The 5,960-nt window shown below is 47.0% G+C and overlaps 1 protein-coding gene across 3 annotated transcripts in view; it reads right to left on the minus strand.

The window, feature by feature from the left end:
- The window catches only part of KCTD20 (potassium channel tetramerization domain containing 20), a 52,016-nt gene that overhangs the window by 36,506 nt on the left and 9,550 nt on the right, over positions 1 to 5,960 (minus strand). The window lies entirely within an intron of this gene.

Below are 5,960 nucleotides of genomic sequence, written 5' to 3' on the forward strand. Positions count from 1 at the left end.
ATAATTTTCAGATGCATCCTGATTTTTAAAATGTTAAAATTAATTATGGTATATGTTAGTGTAAGGCTTCCTTGGGAAGGGCTATCCTTTGTACCTAAATGATATCTTCTTTTTCTTTTTTTTGAGACAGTCTCAGTCCGTCGCCCAGGCCGGAGTGCAGTGGCATGATCTCAGCTCACTACAACCTCTGCCTCCGGGTTCAAGTGATTCTCCTGCCTCAGCCTCTCGAGTAGCTGGGATTACGAGCAGATGCCACCAGGCCTGGCTAATTTTTGTATTTTTAGTAGAGATGGGGTTTCACTACATTGGCCAGGCAGGTCTTGAACTCCTGACCTTGATCAAGTGATCTACCCACCTCAGCTTCCCAAAGTGCTGGGATTACAGGTGTGGGCCATGGCGCCCCGCCATCTTCACTTCTTTTTTAATATTAAAAATGTATTTTTTTCCCTCATTAGTATAGTGGTCAGTATAAAAAAAGAAAAAACAGACTTGGACTTGCAGGCTCAAGCAGTCCTCCCACTTCAGCCTCCCAAGTAGCTGGAACCACAGGTACGTGCCACCACACCTGGCTGATTTTTTTTCCCCTTTTTAAATTCTGTAGAGGCAGGGTGTCACTATGTTGCCCAGGCCAGTCTCAAGCTCCTGGGATCAAGCCATCCTGCCGCCTTGGTCTCCCCAAGTGTTGGGATTACAGGCATGACCACCTCACTTGGCCAAAAATGCCTTCTTTAAAAATGTAATAGTCCAGATACCGTGGCTCACGCCTGTAATCCCAGGGCTTTGGGAGGCCAAGGCAGGAGGATCGCTTGAGCCCAGGAGTTCGAGACCAGCCTGGGCAACATAGCAAGACCTTTCTTTCTTTTTGTTTTTGAGATGGAGTTTTGCTCTTGTTGCCCAGGCTGGGGTGCAGTGGCACCATCTCGGCTCACTGCAACCTCTGCCTCCCGGGTTCAAGCAATTCTCCTGCCTTAGCCTCCTGAATAGCTAGGATTACAGACATGCACCCCCACGCCCAGCGAATTTTTTTTTATTTTTAGTAGAGATGAGGTTTCTCCATGTTAGTCAGGCTGGTCTCGAACTCTCGACCTCAACTGATCCACCCATCTCGGCCTCCCAAAGTGCTGGGATTACAGGCATGAGCCACCGCGCCCAGCCTAGACCTTTCTCTACAAAAATAAAAATTAAAAAAATTAGGCCGGGCGCGGTGGCTCAAGTCTGTAATCCCAGCACTTTGGGAGGCCAAGACGGGCGGATCACGAGGTCAGGAGATCGAGACCATCCTGGCTAACACTGTGAAACCCCGTCTCTACTAAAAAATACAAAAAACTAGCCGGGCGAGGTGGCGGGTGCCTGTAGTCCCAGCTACTTGGGAGGCTGAGGCAGGAGAATGGCGTAAACCCGGGAGGCGGAGCCTGCAGTGAGCTGAGATCCGGCCACTGCACTCCAGGCCGGGCGACAGAGCAAGACTCTCTCAAAAAAAAAAAAAAAAATTAGCTGGGCATGGTGGCTCATGCCTGTGGTTCCGGACAGCTACTCGGGAGGTTGAGATGGGAGGACGGCTTGAGCCCAGAAGGCTGAGACTGTAGTCAGTCATGATCATGCCACTGCATTCCAGCCTGGGCAACAGAGCAAGACCCTGTCTCGAAATACAAGGCTAGATTTTTTAATGCCCTTACATGACAAAATAAAATGCCAGCAACCTTATGATGGTCTCCCAATCACCCACCCGCCACAATTTTACCAGTCATGAACCTCAAAATCTGGGATCCCAAACCTTCCACCCAAGACTACAAAACACCTCTACTAGTTCATCTCAGTCTGCCTAAAAATATCCAAAAATAGTCTATTACACCCACCGTGACTTCCATGCATTAGTTTAATCCTATCCCCTGGAAAAACATATCCTTCCATCACTTCCAACCCTTTAAATATTAAAGACAAGTACCATAAATTCCCTTCTTTGATCAGCATATTAAATCTACAATTCTTGCCACAGTTTTGCATTTAACACTATTTCCAGACTTCTTGACATTTTTGCAGTGGCAGATCATGGCTCACTGTAGCCTCCAACTCCTGGGCTCAAGCAATCCTCCTGCCTCAGCCTCCCAAGTAGCTGGGATTACAGGTATGCACAACCATGCCCAGCTAATTTTTTAAATTTTATTTTAAGTAGAGATGGGAGTCTCACTATGTTGCCTAAACTGGTCTGTAACTTGTGGGCTCAAGCAATCATCCCACCTGGGCCTCCCAAAGCATTGGAATTATAGGCGTGAGGCCCCTTACCCGGCCTCAATATTTGATTAGGATACAGATTTTAAAATAGCAAGGCCTTCTTTAATGCTCAGCATTAGTAAAATCACAAGAAACCATTTCAGTTCTCAATTCCACAATATGACTGAGGAAAATAATGTGGGAATCTCTGAAAAGCATCAGATGAGTGATTTAAAGGACTACATAGTATCTTCATTAATTCAAGAATACAGCCCACAATGGCTCACACATGCAATCCCTGTACTTTAGGAGACCAAGGTGGGAGGACTGCTTAAGCCCAGGAATTTGAGACCAGCCTTGGCAACACAGTGAGACCCCCATCTCTCCAAAACATAAAAAATTAGGCCGGGCATGGTGGCTCACACCTGTAATCCGAGAACTTTGGGCAGGTGGATCGCTTGAGACCAGGAGTTCCAGACCAGGCTGGGCCACATGGCAAAACCCTGTCTCAACAAAAAGAAAGAAAAAAAATTAGCCAGGCATGGTGGCATATGACTGTAGTCCCAGCTACTCGAGAGGCCAACATGGGAGGATTACATGAGACTAGCCTGGACAACACACCAAGACTCCCATCTCTTTACCATCTCTTTTTTCCAGATATGGTTGTGCACACCTATAGTCCCAGCTACTCAGGAGTGGGCTACAGGCTCCACAGGCTCTTTACCATCTTTTTTCCAGGCATGGTTGCGCACACTTACAGTCCCAGCTACTCAGGAGGCTGCGGCAGGAAGGCCATTTGAGCTCAGGATGTCAAAACTGCAGTGAGCTGTGATAGCACCACTATATGCCACTGTGGGTGACAGAGCAAGACCCCGTCTCTTAAAAAAAAAAAAAAAAAAAAAATGGCTGGGCGTGGTGGCTCAAGCCTGTAATCCCAACACTCTGGGAGGCCAAGGTGGGTGGATCACCTAAGGTCAAGAGTTCGAGACCAGCCTGGCCAACAAGGTGAAACCCTGTCTCTACTAAAAATACAAAAATTAGCTGGGTGTGGTGGCGGGCGCCTGTAATCCCAGCTACTTGGGAGTCCGAGGCAGGAGAATCGCTTGAACCCGGGCAGCAGAGGTTGCAGTGAGCCAAGATTGTGCCACTGCACTCCAGCCTGAGGGACAGAGCGAGACTCCGTCTCAAAAAAAAAAGTTAATTTTTTAGCGATGGGTTCTTGCTTTGTTGCCCAGGCTAGTCTCAAGCAATCCTCCTGCCTTGGCCTCCCAAAGTGCTGGGATTACAGGCGTGAGCTACTGCATCTGGCCTCAGAATATTTTCTAGAACACTGGGATTTCTGCTGCTACCAATGGGCAAGTTTCTATCAGAATAAACCTCCTACTGGAGAGCGCTCAGAAAAGCTGAGTGAAACAGAAAAAAAAAAACATCTGTTTGAAGGCATCAGACAACTAGTAAAGTGGCCCAGACTCAAGAAGTCAATTCCTACAGAGAGGATGTGATGGTCAATTTTATGTATCAACTTGGCTAGGCTACCGTCCCGTTATTCAAACACTAATACAAGTCTTGCTGTCAAGGTATTTGGTAGATACAATTAAAGTCTATAGTTATTTACTTTAAGTAAGGAAGATTATCCTAGATAATCTGGGTGGGCCTGACTCAATCAGTTGCTTTAAGGGCAGAACAGAAACTTCTCTGAGGAAAAAGAAATTCTGCCTGCAGACTGTAGCTTCTGCTCCTATCCGACAGTTCCAGCCTGCCCCTCCTGGCTGCAACCTGCCTTACAGGTTTCAGACTTGCCTAGCTAGTCCCCAACATTGTATGAACCAATTCCTTGCAATAAATATCCTAATACATATGTATGTGTGTGAACACACACATACAGACACACACTACTGGTTCTATTGATTTGGTGGAACGCTAATAGAGAAAGCAAATAAATTAAGGTAAGCCCAACACTCTGTACCACTTTTCTCCTCCAAATATTTGCCAATTTGGAAGCAGCTGCCAAAAGGCTATAAAGCTAAGTAGAAAGCAGCTGCTAAAAAGTTGAGAAGTTTTTTGTTTGTTTTTGTTTATTTTTTTAGATGGAGTCTCGCTCTGTCACCCAGGCTGGAGTGCATGATCTTGGCTCACTGCAACCTCCGCCGCTCAGGTTCAAGCGATTCTCCTGCCTCAGCCTCCTGAGTGGCCAAGACTACAGACATGTGCCACCACACCCAGCTAATTTTTGTATTTTTAGTAGCGACAGGGTTTCACTATGTTGGCCAGGCTGGTCTCAAACTCCTGACCTCAGGTGATCTGCCCACCTCGGCCTCCCAAAGTGCTAGGATTACAGGTGTGAGCCACCATGCCCGGCCCAAAAGTTGAGAAGTTAAACAGAACTTTTGTCAGCATCAAGGTGCTGGAGAGACAAAAACTGGAATGGGTCTGCAGAGGAGGAAGGATCCTGTGAAATACCCTAAGTTTTCCACTGGGAGTCTAAAAGTAACACTGTAGAATGGGGTGGCAAACTTTTCTGGTAAAAAGCCATAAGGTAGGCTGGGCACAGGGCCTCATGCCAGTAATCCCAGCACTTTGGGAGGCCAAGGCAGACGGATCACCCAAGGTCGGGAGTTCGAGACCAGCCTGACCAACGTGGAGAAACTCCGTCTCTACTAAAAATACAAAATTAGCCAGGCGTGGTGGTACATGCCTGCAATCCCAGCTACTCGGGAGGCTGAGGCAGGAGAATCACTTGAACCTGGGAGGCAGAGGCTGCAGTGAGCCAAGATGGCACCACTGCACTCCAGCCTGGGCAACAAGAGTGAAACTCCATCTAAAAAAAAACAAAACACCATAAAGTAGCCTGGACGAGGTGGCTCATGCCTATAATCCTAGCACTTTGGGACGCCAAGGCGGGCGGATCACCTGAGGTCAGGAGTTCAAGACCAGCCTGGCCAACAACATGGTGAAACTCTGTCTCTACAGAAATACAAAAATTAGCCAGGCATGACTACAGGCAGGTGGGTGCCTGTAGTCCCGGGTACTTGGGAGACTGAGGCAGGAGAATAGCTTGAACCCAGAGATGGAGGTTGCAGTGAGCCAAGATCGTGTCACTGCACTCCAGCCTGGTGGACAGAGCAAGACTCCGACTCAAATAAGAAAAAAAAAAAAGCTGGGCACAGTGGCTCATGCCTGTAATCCTAGCACTTTGGGAGGCCCAGCTGGGTGTATCACCTGAAATCAAGAGTTCGAGACCAGCCTGACCAATATGGTGAAACCCCGTATCTACTAAAATCACAAAAATTAGCCGGGTGTGATGGTGTGTGCCCGTAGTCCCAGCTACTCAGGAGACTGAGGCAGGAGAATTGCTTGAACCCGGGAGGTGGAGGTTGCAGTGAGTCACGATCACACCACTGCACTCCAGCCTGGGTGACAGAGCGAGACTCCATCTCAAAAAAAAAGAAAGAAAATAAAGATGCACATTACAAGGATCACAGATGAAAAAAGACTATCATTATAGATCCCATGAGATTAAAAAGATGAGCAGTTATTCTGTACAACTTATGCCAGTAAATTAGAATTTGCAGATGAAATGAATATTCCATAATTTATTGAAACTGACTTAGAAAAATTAGAAAATCTGCAAAGTCCTATATCTAGTAAAGAAATTTAATTGACTTTGGGAGGCTGAGACGGGTGGATCACAAGGTCAGGAGATCGAGACCATCCTGGCTAACACGGTGAAACCCCGTCTCTACTAAAAA

The sequence above is a fragment of the Colobus angolensis genome, unplaced genomic scaffold (assembly GCF_000951035.1).
Source record: "Colobus angolensis palliatus isolate OR3802 unplaced genomic scaffold, Cang.pa_1.0 Scaffold24, whole genome shotgun sequence".
In the NCBI taxonomy this organism is placed as follows: domain Eukaryota; kingdom Metazoa; phylum Chordata; class Mammalia; order Primates; family Cercopithecidae; genus Colobus; species Colobus angolensis.